Source organism: Stomoxys calcitrans, chromosome 4 (genome assembly GCF_963082655.1).
Source record: "Stomoxys calcitrans chromosome 4, idStoCalc2.1, whole genome shotgun sequence".
Taxonomy (NCBI): Eukaryota; Metazoa; Arthropoda; class Insecta; order Diptera; family Muscidae; genus Stomoxys; species Stomoxys calcitrans.
In genome coordinates, this window is record NC_081555.1 from 35091047 (window position 1) to 35113566 (window position 22520).

General features: G+C 39.3%; 1 protein-coding gene across 21 annotated transcripts in view; it reads left to right on the forward strand.

Moving 5' to 3' along the window:
* The window catches only part of LOC106089068 (small conductance calcium-activated potassium channel protein), a 965076-nt gene that overhangs the window by 816272 nt on the left and 126284 nt on the right, over positions 1 to 22520 (forward strand). The window lies entirely within an intron of this gene.

Genomic DNA, 22520 nt, shown 5'->3' on the forward strand with positions numbered 1-22520 from the left:
GGCAGCCATTTAATCCGTGAAGAACGTATTTCTGAACACACAATCCGCCCTTGACTGTCGCAGATTTCTCAACGAGATGGCTGAACAGTTCAAAATTCACCTTTTCTGGGTGCCGAGCCTCAAAGATATCCCAAAGAATTGTAAAGCGGACAAGCTTGCGCGACTAGGAACTACCTTACACATTCCAGGGGAACTGTAATCTGTGGGTATGCCTCTAGCAACATGTAAGCTAGGTTTTCAGGATCAGTCCCAAAGGGCAGCGATTGATAGATGGTCGCAAATTGGGCGTTGTGAACATTACAAGCTTATGTGGCCAAATCTTGACTTGAAGAGGTCTGCCGCTTTGCTATCGCTGGCTAGAATAGACGTCTCAATAATTGTGTCAGTCATGACAGGTCACTATTTGATCGGAAAACATGCAGACAGACGGAAAACATGCCGTGAGACCGTCGAGGAATTAGGAACTGGAGAACACCTGTTGTGTGTGTGTCCCGCTCCGACAGACAGAAGGAGTTCCACTTTAGGTTCTCATTTTGATTGAAAACATGTCTGATTTAGCGCATTGAGCATTCTCAAGTTGTAGGGCTTTTATAAGTGATCTGGATGGTGCAACGATAACAACTAGAAGACATCGTCTTTCTCCTGTTCCTGTGCAAGGTGAGTTTTATGGCAGACTGCCACTTAAACCTTACCTATCGGATAGTATAGGTTAGGTTGAAAAGAGAGTGCGGATGCTTATTCGCCCCATGGCTTATTGTGCGCTCTAAATATTAAAAAAAAAATCACCCCAAAAAAGAAAATCTAAATTAGAAAATCCCCGCTACTTAATTGTTTTCCATATCACGCCCCATGTGTCTCCACCTAAATGTCGATATCTGTAAGACGAGAAAGCCGGGCCATGACTAAGGAAATGCTCCAACGTCTCATCATCTTCTCCGCATGGCATGCACATGCTATCACCTACAGCACCGATTTTACATAATTGAGCTCGTAGTCCTATGTGTCCCGCTATGGGACTACAAGCTCACTTATGTAAAATCATTGCCGTAAGTGATACACAATGGATACTCACGACATTTGGCACAAAGATTTCTCTTTATCTCACTAGTGAATTTCATAGAAGTTTAGGGTCGAAAAATTCTACGGCGATTTACCGATGCCCGTGGTCTGTCCGTCGGTCTAATGTAATCACTCTATAGCCTTCAAAAGTTAAGATATTGAGCTAAAATTAAGCACAGATACGTCTTTTTTCTGATATCTGGCCTAAATATAGTTCAGATCGCACTATATTTAGATATAGCTGTCATATAGACCGATCTGCCGATAAAGGGTCTGAAGCCCATAAAAGCTTTATTTACTACCCGATTTTGCTGAAATTTGAAACAGTGAGTAGTTTTGGGCCTCCCACCATATGACCCAAATATGGTTCAGATCGGACTATATTTAGATATAGCTGCCATATAGACCGATCTCCCTGATTAAGGGTCTGAAGCCCATAAAATCTTTATTTATTACCCGATTTCGCTGAAATTTGAAACAGTGGGTTATCTTAAGCCTCCCGACATCTGACCCAAATGTGGTGCAGATCGAACTATATTTAGATATATGTGCCATATAGACCGATCTCCCAATAAAGGGTCTGAAGCCCAAAAAAATCTTTATTTATTACCTGATTTCGCTAAAATTTGAAACAGTGAGTAGTTTTAAGCCTCCCGATATCCAAACCAAATATGGTTCAGATCGGACTATATTTAGAAAAAGCTGCCATATAGACTGATCTGCCGATAAAGGGTCTGAAGCCCATAAAAGCTTTATTTATTAGCCGATTTTGCTGAAATTTGAAACAGTGAGTAGGTTTGGTCCTCCCACCCTAGGACCCAAATATAGTTCAGATCGGAATATATTTAGATATAGCTGCCATATCGACCGATCTGCCGAGAAAGGGTCTGAAGCCCATAAAAGCTTTATTTATTACCCGATTTCGCTGAAATTTGAAACAGTGGAATATTTCAAGCCTTCCGACATCTGACCTAGATATGGTTCAGATCGGTCTACATTTAGAAAAAGCTGCCATATAGACTGATCTGCCGATAAAGGGTCTGAAGCCCATAAAAGCTTTATTTATTAGCCGATTTTGCTGAAATTTATAACAGTGAGTAGGTTTGATCCTCCCACCCTAGGTCCCAAATATAGTTCAGATCGGACTATATTTAGATATAGCTGCCATATAGACCGATCTGCCGATAAAGGGTCTGAAGCCCAAAAAGCTTTATTTATTACCCGATTTTGCTGAAAGTTGAAACAGTGAGTAGTTTTAAGCCTCCCCACATCCAAACCAAATATGGTTTAGATCGGACTATATTTAGATATAGCTGCCATATAAACCGATCTGCCGATAAAGGGTCTGAAGCCCAAAAAGCTTTATTTATTACCCGTTTTCGCTGAAATTTGAAATAGTAGGATATTTTAAATCCTCCAACATCTGATTCAAATATGGTTCAGATCGGACTATATTTAGATATAGCTGTCATATAGTCCGATCTCCCGATAAAGCGTCTGAAGCCCAAAAAATCTTTATTTATTACCCGATTTCGCTGAAATTTGAAACAGTGGGTTATATCAAGCCTCCTGATATCTGGCCTAAATATGGTTCAGATCGGATTATATTTAGATATAGCTGCCATATAGAGCGATCTGCCCGACTAAGGGTCTGAAGCCCATAAAAGCTTTTTTTATTACTTTTTTACTTGTTATAGTTAACACACTACAATTGTCTGGCCATAATGTTTTGAATACATTACACGACATAAGTTACCATTTAAATACACTTTTCTTATCTTACATAAATATGGTAAATTTTCTTTTCTCCCTCAATATTTATGAAACATGCTGCATTTAGCCAACAAAAATCCTTCTATTCCCTTAAAAAACAGTTTTTTATCACTTCAAACAACTGCAGTTACAAATACACAGATAAAAAAAAAACATGCCAAATGATATTTAAATATACCAAAATGTTCAGTGATATTTTGTAGTTGTTTCAATATGTTTGTCTTGTGGCTCGTGTTGTGTTACCATCATGGACTTGTTTTGTTACACTGTTCTTAATCCCCCAACTTATATAGAATTTTATTCCCTATTTTGTTTTTGATTATTTCTGGTTCTGGTACTTTAAGTTTTTCTAAAAAAAAGTTGTGTTCAACTCTTAGTTGAAGTTTAACTTTGCATTATTTATATTTTATTTATTTACATTTTTATTTTGTTGGGTTTTTAGGTTACCATTTTTGTGTCTTTCTTTTGGTTTTTTTTTTTTTTTTTTTGTTAAAAATATGCAGTGATGCATTCCAAACCCTTAACTTTTACAAACTCAATTGCATATGGATTGAACTGAACTGTTATGCGTTACATTTTTCCGAGATAAAATGCCCAACAACCAAAAAAAAAAAACAACCCTCCCGCTCATTGAGTCGTGGCAATGAATAAATTACCCAAATCTAAACCAACGCTATCACCAAAGGTCAGGTGCCTGAAAACGAAAGCTTAAGCGAACAGAGCAAAAAAACACAACACCAACAAAAAGCCAAACAAAAAAAATTCAAAATCAGCCCTTAAACCCAACAAGCTAAAGTCCGGCGAAATTTCAGAATGCAAAGAAACACAAAGACCCTCCAGCAAAGGTGTTATGACTCTATTTAACTTTGTCTATGAATATTTTACTGAGGTTCACAAAAAATGTACACCCCGAGCAACTGAAAGAAGCGGTCAGCTAGTCAGCCCTTCCGCCTGCTCTGAGAGAACTGGACCAAGTGCGGGCTGATATGCCACACCACAGCAACCAACAAAACAAAATTCAGCTACAACTGCGGGCTCAGAGCATTGGACTTTACAACGGCAACGGGAACTACAACAAAAATGTTGGTTTTTTTTCTTTGTTTCTTTATTATTATTTGTTTCCTGCTATTTTTGTCCAACAGTTGTGCAACATTATTCGCAGGACTTTCATTCGGTCTTGCGAATCCGTTTCTATTTGTGTTGACTATTCATTTAATTTGTGTTGGAAATTTCCCTTGTTTTCTAGCTCTGGCGTTTTGTTTACACGCGCCCCTTAACCTTCAGTTTCTTCAACTTTGCATTCGTCATATTTAAATGTGATCGCCCAGTGTTTTTCTTTTGTTAATTTAAATAAAGTTCTTTTTTTTCAAACGTTCTATGTGTCCACATCCCTCCTCCTCTCCATGTTCCAATCCTTAAAGTCATCTTTAGCTCCGTTTCCTCTTTCATTTCCTGTGTTAATCATTTTGTGAATTGTAATGTGCCAGTTTTTGTCGTTTTTTCTTCTGAAGAAAATATTGCTAAAAATATTCCAAACAACTATACCATAAAGCAAAACAACAACAACAGCAAAAATTTCCAAAAAAAACCCAAAAACAACAACATGAAGAATATCCAACTAAATTCAATTTTCGTAAAATGCATTTCTAACCATGGCATACTTACTTAACCAACCAACAACTACCAGTACATTCGTATATGTATATGTATACTACATACCATATCTACATAAATTTGTTTACTTGTATATTTTTTTATTATTCATGTATATTTTTCGATAATTATCCTGCAGTTTCTCAATGTCCTGTGTAATTTAGTAAACAAACGATGTGTCTCATCTACATTTATTTTAAGTGTCATCATTTTTCATTTTCCATTTTCCTCATCTACATGAAAATGCATTTCATTTTTTTTTTAACTTTCATCTTGGCATACAAGGGTATCGCCATTGCTGTAGTGGCTAGGATTAAGCTAAACTAGTCCTTTGAGAGGGTAAATGGGCTAAGAACCAAGGAAACATTGCCATATATTTAGATATGTCGATGCAAGTATAAAAGTGCCAAGTTTAGCCAGACGAAATCTTGGTTATCAACCACCAAGGATTATGCTAAATATGTACACATATTAACACAGTTGATGTCCTATAGAGCGCAGAGGTTATCATGTCCGAATATGATTCTAAAAGCCTGGATTCGAATCCTGGTGAGAACAATAGTCAAAATTTTCATCGGTGATAATCCCCTCCTAGTTCTGGCGACATTCATGAGGTGCTTTGCCAGATAAAAACTTCTCCACAAAGAGGTATCGCACTAAAAAACGCCGTTTGGACTTGGCTATAAAAAAGTAAAAGCGTGCTAAGTTCGGCCAAGCCGAATCTTTTATACCTTATATAGAACGCGACAAATGCGATGCACCATGGATCCCGGTGTCTCTTTCTTGGCAAACAAAGGAAAGGAAAAAAGAAAAGAAATGCTATGCTATTAGAGTTCTATCAAGTTATGGTCCGATTCGGACCATAATGGAATGAATGTTGGAGACTACAGTAGAAGTCATTGTGAAAAAATTTCAACCAAATCGAATAAGGATTTCGCCCTTTAGGGGCTCAAAAAGTAAAAAAGGAAGATCGTTTTATAGGGGAGGTCTATTTAGTTATAGACCGATTCAGACCGTATTTGACACGTATGTTGAAGGTCATGGGAGAAGCCGATGTAGAAAATTTCACCCAAAACAGATAATAATTGCGCCCTCTAGTGACTCAAGAAAACAAGATCCCAGATGGGATTATATGGCAGCTATATCAGGTTATGGACCAATTTGAAACATACTTAAAACAGTTGTTGGAAATCATAGCAAAACACCTCATTCAGCCAAATCGGATAGAATTTGCGCCCTCTAGAGGCTTAAGAAGTCAAGACCCCAGATCGGTTTATATGACAGCTATATAAGGTTATGCATTGATTTCACCCCTCCTAGACACAGTTGTTGGAAATCATAACAAAACACCTCACTCAAAATTTCAGCCAAATCGGATAGGAATTGCGCCCTCTAGAGGCTAAAGAAGTCAAGACCCCAGATCGGTTTATATGACAGCTATATCAGATTAAAGACCGGCTTTAACCATACTTAAAACAGTTGTAGGAAATTATAACAAAATACGTCATGCTAAATTTCAGCCAAATCGGATAAGAATTGTGTCCTCTAGAGGTTCAAGAAGTCAAGATTCAAGATCGGTTTATATGGCAGCTATATAAAGTTATGACCCGATTTGCACCACTCTTTGCACAGATGTTGAAAGTCATAACAAAATACGTCGTGCAAAATTTCAGCCAAATCGGATTGGAATGGCTCAAGAGGCTCAAGAAGCCAAGACCCCAGATCGGTTTATATGACAGCTATATCAGGTTATGAACCGATTTGAGCCATACTTTGCACAGTTGTTGGATTTCATAACAAAATACTACGTGTCAAAATTCATTCAAATCGGATAAGAATTGCGCACTCTAGACGCTCAAGAAGTCAAGACCCCAGATCGGTTTATATGGCAGCTATATCAGGTTATGGACCGATTTGAACCATACTTGGCACAGTTGTTGGATATCGTAAAAAAACAAGTCGTGCAAAATTTCATTCCAATCGGATAAGAATTGCGCACTCTAGAGGCTAAAGAAGTCAAGACCCCAGATCGGTTTATATGACAGCTATATAAGGTTATGCATCGATTTCACTTGTCCTTGACACAGTTGTTGAAAGTCATAACAAAACGTGTCGTGCAAAGTTTCAGCAAAATCGGATAAGAATTGTGTCCTCTAGAGGTTCAAGAAGTCAAGACCCCAGCTCGGATTATATGACAGCTATATCAGATTATGGACCGATTTTAACCATACTCAAAACAGTTGTTGAGAATCATTAAGAAATCATCTCATGTAAAATTTCAGCCAAATCGGATAGGAATTGGCCCCTGTAGAGGCTTAAGAAGTCAAGATCCCAAATCGGTTTATATGGCAGCTATATCAAAACATGGACCGATATGGTCTATTTACAATCCCAACCGAACAACACCTATAAGAAGTATTTGTGCAAAATTTAATCGGCTAGCTTTACTTCTTCGAAAGTTAGCGTGCTTTCGACAGACGGATGGACCGACGGACGGACAGACGACATAAAATGTCATGACGCCCTCTAGAGGCTCAAGAAGTCAAGACCCCAGATCGATTTATATGGTAGCTATATCAGGTTATGAACCGATTTGAACTATTCTTAGCACAGTTGTTGGAAATCATAACAAAACACCTCATGTAAAATTTTAGCGAAATCGTATAGAAGTTGGCCCTCTAAAGGCTCAAGACGTCAAGACCCCAGATCGATTTATATGGGAGCTATATAAGGTTATGCATCGATTTCACCCTTCCTTGACACAGTTGTTGAAAATCATAAAAAATCACCTCATGTAAAATTTCAGCCAAATCGGATAAGAATTGCGCACTCTAGAGGCTCAAGAAGTCAAGACCCCAGATCGGTTTATATGGCAGCTATATCAGGTTATGGACCGATTTGAACCATACTTGGCACAGTTGTTGGATATCGTAAAAAAACAAGTCGTGCTAAATTTCATCCCAATCGGATAAGAATTGCGCACTCTAGAGGCTCAAGAAGTCAAGACCCAAGATCGGTTTATATGGCAGCTATATCAGGTTATGAACCGATTTGAACCATACTTGGCACAGTTGTTGGATATAATATCGAAACACGTCGTGCTAAATTTCATCCAAATCGGATAAGAATTGCGCACTCTAGAGGCTCAAGAAATCAAGACCCAAGATCGGTTTATATGGCAGCTATATCAAAATATGAACCGATATGGCCCATTTACAATACCAACCGACCTACACTAATAAGAAGTATTTGTGCAAAATTTCAAGCGGCCAGCTTTACTCCTTCGGAAGTTAGCGTGCTTTCGACAGACAGACGGACGGACAGACGGACGGACATGGCTAGATCGACATAAAATTTCACGACGATCAAGAATATATATACTTTATGGGGTCTCAGACGAATATTTCGAGTAGCTACAATCAGAATGACGAAATTAGTATACCCCGCATCTTATGGTGGAGGGTATAACAACTAAAAGCGTGCTAAGTTCGACAGAGCCAAATCTTGGGAACCCACCACCAAGGACTCCACTAAAGATTTATGCAAAATAATTTTAGTGTATGGGCATAATTTTATTCTACAATACATACCGAACTTCTATAAAACCAGCAAAAATTAAAGCTTGTACTAACCGCACAAGGATGTTCGAGAGACCGGTTTATATGGGAGCTATATCAGGTAATAGACTGATTTGGACCGTGATTGTCACAGTTGTTAAAAGTCGCAATAGAATACCGCATGCACAATTTCAGCCAAATCGTACAAAAATTGTGGCTTGTAAGGACGCAAGAACTCAAATCGGGAGATCGCCCTTAATATGATATTAGCCGAACTGGGCCCGCTCCGCTGTGCCTTCCCTAACTCTCCTATATCTTTTTAGGTTGGGGACATTTCGCCCTGATTGTGGATATCGAATATCGTGCCATAATAGCCTATGACGATGAAAGCATTCCAATTCTGGCGAAAACATCGGACAAAGCGGTGTCGACTTCTTAATGTAGGCGACATTTGCGAGGTACAATGCCATGCAAGGACATTTAAAAAATTTTCCCCAAAGAGGTGCCGCTCTGCAGCACCCCGTTCGGACTCGGCTGGATAACAAATATGGATATCAAATGCGTTCTGCACTTCCAAATCCCTTTAATTTGAGCCCCATATTGCCATGGCCGGTAAATATGAACCGTTCGGTGGGTGTTTTGGAGTTAGGGCGGCCACCGGCACTTTGCACTGAAAATAGATATCAAATTCGTTTTTTATTCCCAATGAAAATGAAGTTCAGTTTCGGGGGGGGCTTTAGGGAATACCCCAAAACCCTTGGCACCAAAATTGGATATCAAAATCGTTTTCTACTCATTTGAGTCCCATATTGCTATGAACTTCGAATATATCTGTTTAGAGGAGTTTTGGGGTTGGGGGGAGTCCACTGGATACTTGGATACCAACAAATATAGCCTATGTTTCCTTCCAGACCTACCTACTCAATATGCAAACATTTCGAGAAAACCGGTTCTGCCGTTTTTCTTTCTATACGGAACAAACAAACCAAGTCCCATAAGATTGGCTAATGTGCCCATTTTGGGCGTTTTTGTGAGGGTGGGGTGACCTCCTACACTTCGACATCAGGGATTTGTTTTGCAGTATACTCATGGCCATGGCCATCGCATACCAGCTGCTGGAAAAAGTGTTCTTTCCATATTCTCAGCACTAAGTCTGTATCAGTTACCAGATTTTCTTCTTTGTAGGAAGATGTGCCTATACCAAAGCCATCGGTGTGATGTTTGATTCTATGGTAAAATTCCCTGACTTCATTCTAGCTCCGAAACATCTCGATTTACTCACACTCACGTCTTTCCATTTCCTTCTTCTTCGTGCGGAAGGGACGTTCTTCCTCTCTCCTTTTCTCCCGATACCACTCCTTCATCTGGCGTTTTGCTACTGGCTGTATCGCTGGCTGTTATCACATTCTTAACTTCAGTAGGTTTTTTACATTACTGGTCGTACCATGGGTTCCCGGGGGAAGGCTTTTGGTACCCAAGTACAGATATTGCGGATCTTTCCATGTAGTGTGAAATGGTTTGCCATTACGCTGCTATACTATCGGGAGAGGGAGTGCTTTCGTCGAGAAACTGAGTAAGCCGGGTGGAGTATACCGCTGCCACCTGTTGTGTTTGTAGATTTCCGTTGTCCAGCTTCTGTCCAGTGTCAGATTGTACGTTTCTCGCCACTAAGTCGTGTGCGAACTTTTGCTGCAATATGGTTATGAAGCTTCCAGACAGACAGACGGGCAAAGCTAATTCGAAACAGATAGTGATTCTAAACCGATCGTTATACTTATGAATGGGTCCTTCTCAGCGTTGCAAACAAATGCACACATTTATAACACCGTACACTATATAGGTATAAAAAAACAGATAGATTGTGGGACAGACGGACGGGGAAAAAACGGACAGACAGACCGACAGTGAGAAGGACAGAGAGACGGACAGACAGACGGACAGACAGACGGACAGACAGACGGACAGACGGACAGACAGACGGACAGACAGACGGACAGACAGACGGACAGACAGACAGACAGACGGACAGACAGACGGACAGACAGAGGGACAGACAGACGGACAGACAGACGGACAGACAGACGGACAGACAGACGGACAGAAAAACGGACAGACAGACGGACAGAAAAACGGGCAGACAGACGGACAGACAAACAGACGGACAGATAGAAAGACGGACAGAAAATCGGACAGAAAGACGGACAGACAGACGGACAAACATCGGTTAAACAAACGGGCAGACAGACGGATAGGCAGATGGGCAGAAAAACAAATGGACAGACAGACGAACTGAGAGACAGACAGGCGAACTGAAAAACATACGGACGGACTGACATAGCGAAGGATGGACAGACGGACAGAAAAACGGGCAGACAGATGGACAGGCATACTGGCGGAGAGACGAATTGAGATTCAGACACAAGGACTGACAGACGGATGGACAGACAAACAGACATAGCTCAATCGATTTACAAAGTGATTCTGATTCGATGTGCATAGTTATCAACAGGATTACCTCGTCCTTCTGACCCATTATGACCAAAAGAAGTTTTTTTCGGAGAATTGGTTATATACCAGCTATTGTCCCATATCTTCAACATACTGCACTTACTTTAAAATCACAAATACAACTTTCTGTTAAAAATAGCAGCGAATTCGGCGTAAGGTAGTATCGGATTTTTTTTTATGGATACAAGACTTTAAGCCCAAATATAGTTAAAATCCGGGGAAAAATGCACCATTATGATCCCAAGAAGTTTTTTTTCTGAGAATCGGTTGTATACCAGCTATTGTCCTATCTCTTCAACATACTGCACTTAATTTGAAGTCTCAAACACACTTTTCTGTTAAAAATTGCAGCGAAATCGGAAAATATTGTAATATTGGATGCTTTTATGGATGCAAGACTCTAAATCGGAAGATTGCTTTAAAAGGTGGGTTAGGTTTAAGTGGCAGTTTGCTCATCAGACTCTCTTAGGTGTTTTCATTCATTGTAATGCCAAAGGAACAGAAAAAGGAAGATGCCTTCTAGTTCCTACCGTTGAACCAACCAGATCGTTTTAAAGAGCCCAAGAACTTGCCAATGTTCCCATTCGCTAATTCAGACAAGTTCTCAATGAAATGAGACCCTAAAGTGGAACTTCTTCTGATATTCTATAGGTTCTTGTTATTCGAAGCCCTAACAGCTTCAACAAAAGTCGTTACTGAAAACCTTTAGTCTGTCAGCATGTTTTTCAATCGGACATAGCGGACACTATCAGACATGTTTTCAAAGAAATGAGGGCCTTAAGTGGAACTCCTTCTGACTGCCAGGGTGGGACACACACAGATATTCATATATTCTATAAATTCTTGTTCCTCAACGCCCTCACAACTTCGGCAGACAGTGACCTGTCATAATGGACACTATGACTGAAACGTCTGTTCTAGCCAGCAACAGCAAAGCGGAAGACCTCTTCAAATCTAGATTAGGCACCATAATTTTGGAAGGTTCCTTTTGCCTACATGTCGCTACAGGTATACCCACAGATTCCAGTTCTTCTGGAATATGTAAGGTAGTTCCTAGTCTCGCAAGCTCGTCTGCTCTACAATTCCCTGGGATATCTTTATATGGCAGCAGTATCGATGTATATTCCGATCTAGGGGTATAATATAACTCACTGCTCCAAATTTCGAAATCGTATCATAAATGAAGTCCGAGACTGCAAAGACCCCATAATTTCAAAATTTCAGCAAAATCGGCTAAATCTCGTTATAACATAGCCTTTAATGAATCTAAGACTCTAAAGATCGCTTTATATGGTAGCAATATCGAAATACGAATGATTGAGATTTGCACCACATTCTTTTAGGATGTTTAGGGTTCGTACTCCACCCATTATTTCAATTATCAATTAGCCTCTTCTCGACTTAAATGAGCATTTTATGAACATTAAACCTGAAATCTAGAGATTGTTCAATATGGTCCGTTGATGCACTTAACCAGCTTATGTGCAAAACTGCAGCTCAATGTGTTAATATATAATAAGGCTCTAACGTGTTTACAACAGACGGACGGTCGGAAGGACGGACAAATGAACGGACACACATACGGATATATGAACCGACGGACGTACAGGCGGACGTAAAGACGGACGAATACACGAACGGACGGAGGCCACCATTGCGCAGAGGTTAGCATGTCCGCCTATGACGCTGAACGCCTTGATTCGAATCCTGAAGGAAACATCAGAAAATTTTTCAACGGTGGTTATCCCCTCTTAATGCTGGCGACATTTGTGAGGTACTTTGCCATGTAAAAACTTCTCTCCCCCACAAAAGGTGCCTCTCTTTGGCACACCGTTCGGACTCGGCTATAAAAAGGAGGTCTCTTGTCATTGAGCTCAAAATTGAATCGGACGGCACTCATTGATTTGTGAGAAGTTTGCCCCAGTTTCTTTAATGGAATGTTCATGGGCAAATTTGTATTTTTGCAGACGGACGGACAGATGAACGGACAGACATAAAGACTTTGTAAAGACGGAAAATTTGTTTCTAAAAGTTTTTCGCATTAATTAAAGCTATCGAATTCCAAATCTTGACATCAACAAATGGTCTAAATAAGCACAATGGTGTTGAGGTTGGATGGCCTCCCACACTTCGTCACGAATTTGGATGCCAAATATTGTACTCTTCACCGCCCTATGGGAAATATATAGTCAATTGCCCCAAATATACCGGTCCTAAACTGGAGAATTAGTTACCTGTCACTGGACATATGCTACAGGGAATGAAAATTTTACATTGTCATAACTTTTGATTCTTAATTATTTTTAAAAAGTCCCTTAATTATTATTACAAATTGCTTATAAGTTAAATATATTTGCTAACTAATGGTAACTTCCTTAAAAATACTTGCAAAGAATGCTCATCCTTTTCGAACTGTCCAAGGACCTATACTACGGTATTGGAATGATGGCAATTCGCAGCCTCTAGAGTCAAACTCTTATAAAAGTGATAGGTTTTTTCCCTGTAAGGGGACGAGAATTGGGACCGGTCCCTATCACTAGAGGACTTCATGACAGGTTTGAGACCTGCCCCATTTCCGGACGGGCGGATTCAGTTGATTCCAATATTACCCCCTTTCAGTTGATTTTAATATTACCACCAACGGACTTCTCCGTTTGAGCACGCTTCCGCGGTGTTAGAATGGTGGCAATTCGTCACCTCTAGCGGCAAACCCTTATAAAAGTCATAGGTTTTTTTTCCTGTAAGGGGAAGAGAACTTTCAACAGAGGACCTATCCTGTGACAGGTTTGGGACCTGTTTCATTTCCCATAAGGCGGATGCAGTTGATTCCAATTGTACCCCCTTTCAGTTGATTTTAATATTACGCCCAACGGATTACTTTTCAATTTGAGGACGTTTCCAGGGCAGCAAGACTTTGTGAGAGGCAGTCCCCTGGCACTATATCCAAAATTTGAATATAATGTTCGTATTCTGTTCCCAATTACCTTTCATTTAAGTTCCATATCGTTCTCATCGGTTTTTTAAGGGGATGGGCGGCCCTCCTTTGAAATGGCGATAAAATCAGATCTGTTTTTACTCCAAAATACTTCTCATCTGAGTCTTATATTGTCATAACTGCCTACATGTAGGTTAGGTTAGGTAGAATGGGTCAACCACCAAAGGTGAGTTCACTCGGAGGCCAGTTTGGCTCATTGTGGTACCTTAGAGAGAGAAAGGGAAAGAATATGTGAGACCTCGTACTAGAGGTTATACACAAATAAAAACAAGTAAAAGCGTGCAAAGTTCGGCCGGGCCGAATCTTATATACCCTCCACCATGCATCGCATTTGTCGAGTTCTTTTCCCGGCATCTATTATTAGGCAAAACAGGATATAAGAAAAGATTTGCTCTGCTATTAGAGCGATATGAAGATATGGTCCCGTTTGGACCACAATTAAATTATATGTTGAAGACCTGTGTAAAATGTCAGCCATTTCGAATAAGAATTGCGGCCTTTGGGGGCTCAAGAAGGAAAATAGAGAGATCGATTTATATGGGAGCTAGATCGGGCTTTAGACCGATTCAGACCATAACAAACACGTATGTTGATGGTCATGAGAGGATCCGTTGTACAAAATTTCGGGCAAATTGGAAATAATTGCGACCTCTAAGGGCTCAAGAAGTCAAGATCCCAGATCGGTTTATATAGCAGCTATATCAAGTTATAAACCAATTTAAACCTTATTTGACACAGTTGTTGAAAATAAAAATAAAATACGTCATGCAAAATTTCAGCCAAATCGGATAGGAATTGCGCCCTCTAGAAGCTCAAGAAGTCAAGACCCAAGATCGGTTTATATGACAGCTATATCAGGTTATGGACCGATTTGAACCATACTAGGCACACTTGTTGGATATCATAACAAAACACGTCGTGCAAAATTTCATTCCAATCGGATAAGAATTGCGCCCTCTAGAGACTCAAGAAGTCAAGACCCAAGATCGGTTTATATGGCAGCTATATCAGGTTATGGACCGATTTGAACCATACTAGGCACACTTGTTGGATATCATAACAAAACACGTCTGGCAAAATTTTATTCCAATCGGATAAGAATTGCGCCCTCTAGAGACTCAAGAAGTCAAGACCCAAGATCGGTTTATATGGCAGCTATATCAGGTTATGAACCGATTTGAACCATACTTGGCACAGTTGTTGGATATCACAACAAAATACTTCGTGCAAAATTTCATTCAAATCGGATAAGAATTGCGCCCTCTAGAGGCTCAAGAAGTCATGACCCAAGATCGATTTATATGGCAACTATATCAGGTTATAGACCGATTCCAACCATACTTGGCACAGTTGTTGGATATCATAACAAAATACTTCGTGCAAAATTTCATCCCAATCGGATAAGAATTACGCACTCTAGAGGCTCAAGAACTCAAGACCCAAGATCGGTTTATATGGCAACTATATCAAAACATGGACCGATATGGCCTATTTACAATACCAACCGACCTACACTAATAAGAAGTATTTGTGCAAAATTTCAAGAGGCTAGCTTTACTCCTTCGGAAGTTAGCGTGCTTTCGACAGACAGACGGACGGACGGACGGACGGACGGACGGACAGACAGACGGACGGACGGACGGACAGACGGACGGACGGACAGACGGACGGACATGGCTAGATCGACATAAAATTTCACGACGATCAAGAATATATATACTTTATGGGGTCTCAGTCGAATATTTCGACTAGTTACAAACAGAATGACGAAATTAGTATACCCCCCATCGTATGGTGAGGGTATAAAAAGAAAATGTAAGATCTCGTACTAGAGGTTATACACAAATAAAAGAAAAAGACAAGGAGAATGGAGAAACCCGAGCGGGGGATGAAGAACCACTCGTCCCTAGACGGACGAGGGAGCCCGTGGCACCCCCCCGTCGGAACCATCCTGTTCCCTCAACAAACGTCAGGACAGATACCAGAGATACGTTCGCAAGTTCAACCAGATCACAGAAGAAACGGCTCCCCAAACAGGGGAGCCTACATCTCTGCAGGACCTACATGTACGTTTTCCATTGAAAGTATAACATCGTTTTGACTTCTTCCACCAATACGTTAGAACACTAACAACGCCTTTTCTATCTGTACTTAAGTCATCATTTTGACAGGCTTTCAAATATATCCAATGGAGCGTATACTTATTGGAATTTCACATAAGAACACTCATACGCTACCAGTGACCACTCAAGTGAGAAGAATTTCAAACAAACGAAATCTCAATAATCGATAGTTACATAGTGAAGTAAGATTACTTAGATAATTTTTTATCATCTTCTTGTATATATAGCATGTGATTTGTTACATTTTACATTTTTTTCATGTAGAGCTTCTCTGTGATATTACATGTCAATTTATTATCAATATTAAACTTCAATCAATAATGTATCAGTAGTTAATACAAAATTTTAGGCCAAAAAAAAAACTGTTGTGTTTGTCCAGCGTCAGCAAGCTAAGTAAACATAGTTTTTATTTATTATCGTACACATTGACACATTTTTTCCATTAAATATATCCTTGATAATCCTAGCTTTCCAAACAAATTCTCCATAAATTTATTTAAAAATTTTCAAAAAAAAAATTCTTTTTATTATTTTTTCACATCACAATGCTCATTCATTTTCATCTATGCTCAATTTCATTTTCAATTCAATGTCGGTATCAAAATAAAAAATCACAGAAAAATGCATGAGTGTTGTTTTGCATAATGGTCCATGAAAATACTCAAAAGATTTGGCCACATTACCTGAATGAAGATGAAAAAGTATACAAAGGAAAATGCCAGCAACGTTGTCTCTGATATATTTTCAATTTTTATAATTGAAATCAAACAATGATGTCATCTTTTGTTTTCAATATTTATGATTGAAACTGTTAACATTGTTCGAAAAAAAATATAGCAAAAACCTTAAGCACTTCATAATGATAGAAAAGAATTGGGCAGTCACTTGAAACTTTTTTAATATTTTTCAAACTAAATACTTAAGAATGATTATAAAAAGTTGAATTAAAGCAGAACTGCTAGATAATGGAATATTTTGCTCAATGCATTAACTATACTTTCCAACTGCTGCCCTCTAAGTACGTCTTCACCCACTTCTGGTACTTTTGTTTAAAATCAATCAATCAGAAAATGCATATTTCCAACCTTTATGCCAAATGTCAGAGTTCTAGCTCAAATCATAAAGAAGGTACTAAATGATACGACCTGTCGTATTTTAAAATCCCCTGTGCGATAAGAAGTCTCTACACCTTTAAGTCACCAGGCCCTGATGATGTATCACCGGTTGAATTACAAGCTGTGTCTGATGGACTGGCTCCTTGGCTTAGGGAGATATAATCTGCTTCTATCACCATATCACATATACCTGCGGGATGGAGGGACACGAAAGCAGAAACTTATCACACGAAGGTGAAAGATATTCGTCCTATTAGTCTGTGATACTTTATGCCGAAGACTCTTGAGAGGTTGAGGGAAACATATCTTAGGGCAAAGATCCCTGGAGATCACCCATCGCGACAGCAGCATGCATATAGTAAAGGCAAATCTACTGAAACAGCCATTCACGACCTAGTCGCCTTCATAGAGGGTCATCTCGCTGTCAAGGAATTTACAATGATATAGAGGGTGCTTTCAATAAAGTAAAACCGTCGTCAATCATGAAGGAGTCGGAGTTTGCAGGCATACAAAAAAAATACAAATTTTGCCCATGAACATTCCATTCACGACCTAGTCGCCCACATAGAGCGTTAACTCGCTGTCAAGGAATATACAATGGTAGCATTTCCTGATATAGAAGGTGCTTTCAATAATGTAAAACTGACGACAATCATGAAGGAGTCGGAGTTTCTAGGCATATAAAAAAAAAATACAAATTTTGCCCATGATCATTCCACTAAGGAACAGAAGCACACTTCTCACATATCAATGAGTGCAGTCCGATTCAAGTTTAAGCTCAATGCTAAGGGACCTCCTTTTTATAGCCGAGTCCGAAGGGCGTGCCACAGTGCGACACCTCTTTGGAGAGAAGTTTTACATGGCATAGTACCTCACAAATGTTGCCAGCATTAGGAGGGGAAAACCACTGCTGAAAATTTTTTCTGATGGTCTCGCCAGGATTCGAACCCAGGCGTTCAGCGTCATAGGCGGGCATGCTAACCTCTGCGCTACGGTGGCCTCAACTGTACCATAAGAAAATTTATTAATTAGTTACTTAATAAAAGATGCATTGCAACAGGCTTGGGATCTAAGGATCTACAAAGATGGGTCAGCAGAGGATCTACAAAGATGGGTCTCTGGAGGAAAAAGTTGTAAAAGTGGTAGCGAATGCTGATGACGTGACAACTGCGTTATGGGGAAAGTTTCCCTGCACTCTTAGAGACATACTTTAGGAAGGTCTACGTGCAACAGCGAAGTGGGCTACCGGTAGTGGTCTGCCATGCAAACGTATCTTAGTTCAAGGATCCCTGGAGATCGCCTGTCGCGGCAGCAGCATGCATATAGTAAAGGCAAATCCACTGAAACAGCAATTGCGGTTAGGGGAAAGTTACCCAGCACCCTAAGAGATATACTTCAGGAAGCTTTACGTGCATCAGTGAAATAGGCTACCGAAAGTTGTCAAGGTATAAATTCGTGCAAGACAAAAGTAATTCATTTCTGCAGGAGATAAAAGGTTACCTGACCACTGCTGGGTGTATCAAGCGGAGATCCTTGCAATTAAGGAAGTGGTGGTATGGCTAAGATATAATGTCATAACGACGATTGACATAAATATCTTCTCAGACATTAGGTTATGTTAGGCAAGAGTGGCTGTCCTTTACAGACTCACTTAAACAATTTTAAGTTCATTGTGATACCTCAGGGATACCACGGGAATCGAACCTACGACCCCTGCACCGGTAATCTAAGCACGCTACCAACTCGTCTACCGGGGCGCCCAAGATATTAAATCTGTGGAAAAAGTATTTCTGAACACAAAAATCGCCTCGACTGTCGCAGTAATCTGGTAATCCAAGCACGCTACCAACTCGCCCAAGACATTAAATCTGTGGAAAAAGTATTTCTGAACACAAAAATCGCCCTGGACTGTAGCAGATCTCTCACCGAGATGTCTGAACAGTTCAAAATTCACCTGTTCTGGGTGCCAGGCCACAGAGATATCCCAGGGAATTGTAAAGCCGACGAGCTTGGAACTAGGAGACATTCCAGGAAAACTGGAATCTGTGGGCATGCCTCTAGCGACATGTAAGCTAAGTTTTCAGGACCAGAACCGAAGGACAACGAATGCTAGATAGTCACAAAGTATGGGCTGTGAGTATTCCAAACCAAGGTAGCCTAATCTAGACTTGAAGAGGTCTACCGCTTTGCTGTCACTGGCTAGAACAGACGTCTCAGTCGTGTTCGTCAAAACAGGTCACTATCTAATCGAAAAACATGCTGATAGTCTCCAGGCTGCCAGTAACGACTTTTGCAGAAGCTGTGAGGACATCGAAGAAGAAGAGACTATAGAACATCTACTGTGTGTGTGTGGCCCGCACAAGCAGTCAGAAGGAGTTCCACTTTAGGTTCTCGCTTCTTTGCGAACCTGTCGGACGTAGCGGGTGTAAACATTCGCAATTTGTTTGGCTTTTTAAAGCAATCTGGATGGTTCAACGGTAGAAACTAGAAGGCGTCCTGTGGTATCACAATGGACGAAAACATCTAAATGAGTCTGATGGCAGACTGCCACTTAAACCTAACCTAACCTATATCAGGTTATAGACCGATTTAAATCGTACTTGACACAGTTGTTCAAAGTCGTAACAGAACAATACAAGCAAACGTTAAGCCAAATCGAACAAAAATTGCGGCTTGCAGGGGTTCAAGAAGTCAAATCCGAAGATCGGGTTATATGGGAGCTATCTCAAGTTAAAGAACGATTTCACTCGTTCTCATTCAATCGTGAAAGTCGTAACTCTACATGAAAAGTTTGCCAAATCGGACGGCAATTGTGTCTTCCAGGTGCAAAAGATGTCAAATCGGGAGATAGGGTTTTATGAGAGCTATATCAGGTTATAGACCGATTTCAACTGTACTTAGCACGGTTGTTGGAGGTCATAGCAGACCACTACTTTAAAAATTTTAGCCCGATCGGAAAACAATTGCGGCGTCTAAGGATAAATATATAAAATCGGGAGATGGGTTAATATTGGAGCTATATCAGGATAAAGACCGATTTCAACTGTACTTAAACATTACATGACTGATTTTACCCAGACTGGACAACATATGAGGCTTTTTATACCCACTACCTAATCATTCCGTTGGTAGATTGTAAATTTTGCCCATGAACATTTCACTAAGGAAATGGGCCAATCATCTCACATATCGATGAGTGCAGTCCGATTCAAGTTTTTTTTAGAAGTTGGATTTTTGAAGGGCCGTCCACCAAACAACAACACTATATACCATAATAGCAGAATTTTCGGTCCAACAAAACACACAGTTTTTTTGCGTTTTCAGTAAATGGATCGTTCTCTTCACCCAAGGAGACTGGTCTCACCGTGGATACCATGTATCTGCCTCTGAAAAATAAAATTCATATTTTAAACGCTTCATCGTTCTTCATAGAACTTCCTGAAGGATGTCTCTAAAACTGCCAGGAAATTTCGCCCTACTCCTAATAGTCATGTGCTATTAATAAACTTTGTTAGAACTAACAGCAAGAAAAAGATGTTACATCATCAAAACAGGTCAGATGACATTATTCTATACCAAGAGGCATTGAACGCTTTGTATTATCCATCCCATAGGGTATTAATTTTATGAAAAACTGGGTTAGTGTTATATACAATATAAAATGATCTGGGATCTTGACTTCTTGAGCCTCTAGAGGTCGCAATTATTATCCGATTTGCCTGAAATTTTGTACGACGGATTCTCTCATGACCATGGTCTCTCATGGTCTGAATCGGTCTATAGCTCGATACAGTTCTATTCTACTTGTTGAGCCCCCAAAGGGTGCAGTTCTCATTTGAATTGCCTGACATTTTACACAGGTCTCCAATATATAATCTAGTTGTGGTCCAAACCGGATCATATCTTGATATCGCTCTAATAGCAGAGCAAATCTTTTCTTATATCCTTTTTTGCCTAAGAAGAGATGCCGGGAAAAGAACTCGACAAATGCGATCCATGGTGGAGGGTATATAAGATTCGGCCCGGCCGAACTTAGCTTGCTTTTACTTGTTCACTCATTCAGGTTAATGGCTTGATGAAATGTTTGTGGGCAAATTTGCATTTACGATCCTTACCAATGCTCGGCACAATTTCTCCTTCAACATTTTGTGCTATTCCTAGAAAATACCCAATATGTGAAGAGCAATGTATAATAAAAAGCGACTGGTTTAGCAGTAAATTTGCTTTGTTAACTATTTATCATACATTACCGATTATAGCTTATCTTGGATTAAATATCATCGAAGTACTTTTGCCGTCCATCCAGCTTATATCTAAAGATTACTTGCAAACCATGCTTATTCACTTCATATATTCTTAGCTTCTGCTACAAATATCTCTTAAAAAACAACACCAGAACATGACATTAAGTAAAGTTTACGGTTTATACGAAATTAGAGATTTTATATTGGCAAAATGTTTTTTTTTTTAACATGTCTAAATAATTTCTGCTTCAATACGATAATGATCTTAAGTTATAGAGAAAAAACAAAACATTTGAAACTTGTATAAATTATAAGAAACCAAAGAGCTTTTTGTCTCTCCCCACCACCATCTGCCACAGAATCTCTTTCTATAACTCTATTTCACCCCACCCCAAAAAAAAGAAAAAAATAAACATCATGTACAATTTCATATATCTTTTCTCTTCAATTACTATGTATTATTTTTTTGTTGTTTTACGTTATCATAATTTATTCGATTTTGTATACAAGTTTCTTTCTTTTATGTGTGTATATATATACAACTTTTTGTTTTTGTCCCCCTTCCTTTTTTTGTGTTTTGTTGTTTCCGTTTCCGTTTTCATTTCCTTACCAAATTACCAAATAAGCCTGAGTTTTCCTGTTTCTTTGAGTTTTTGCCTTATATAGAAATACCAAAAACTTATCTACCAAAACGATACCCAAGCAAAACAAAGCAAAATCAAAAAAAAAAAACAACAAACATGCCATGAAATGAAAACACATATCCTTTATTTTTATTCTGGAAACTGTTATGATGTTTTAACTATAGCAACAACCAAAAAAACAACGTCCTTTTTTTCTCTCTATAGAACTCAATATGATTCACAGAATATCTCACAACTCTATTGTTTTTAATTTATTTATTTGTTTTTCTTTCACATTTTTTCGGCCCATAATCTCCTCGACTACCATCCACAACCACCACCACCACCACCACCACTTCTACTACTACTACTACTACTACTACTCTACTTATCTAACTCAACTACAACAATAAAAATAAAAACAAAATTTTGAAAATCTTCCAACACCAACGCCACCTTCAACACCATCACCAATGAACAAAAAACAAAAAAAAAATTGAAATCGAAATTAATAAAATCACCAAATCAAAATGTTTTGTTGTAATAAAAATAAACAAAACCAAAACTTAATTGAAATTGAAATTGAATTACCATCAACAATGAAACTGAAAAAATAAAAAAAAAATATTTTTATATATATGACCCTGATCATCATTATCATCATATTTGAAATTAAAACACAAACAACAATGCCAACCAAATCAACAAAATTGAAACACTTTCGTTTGGCCTTTACCATGATTTGTGATGTGTTTTTGTATATGTGTATGGGTGTGCGTATGCGTGCGTGTGGCCCCACCAACCAAACAACCAACCAACCAACCATGGCAATGAATTAACCTCTTCATGTCCTTGTTGCGGAAAACGTCA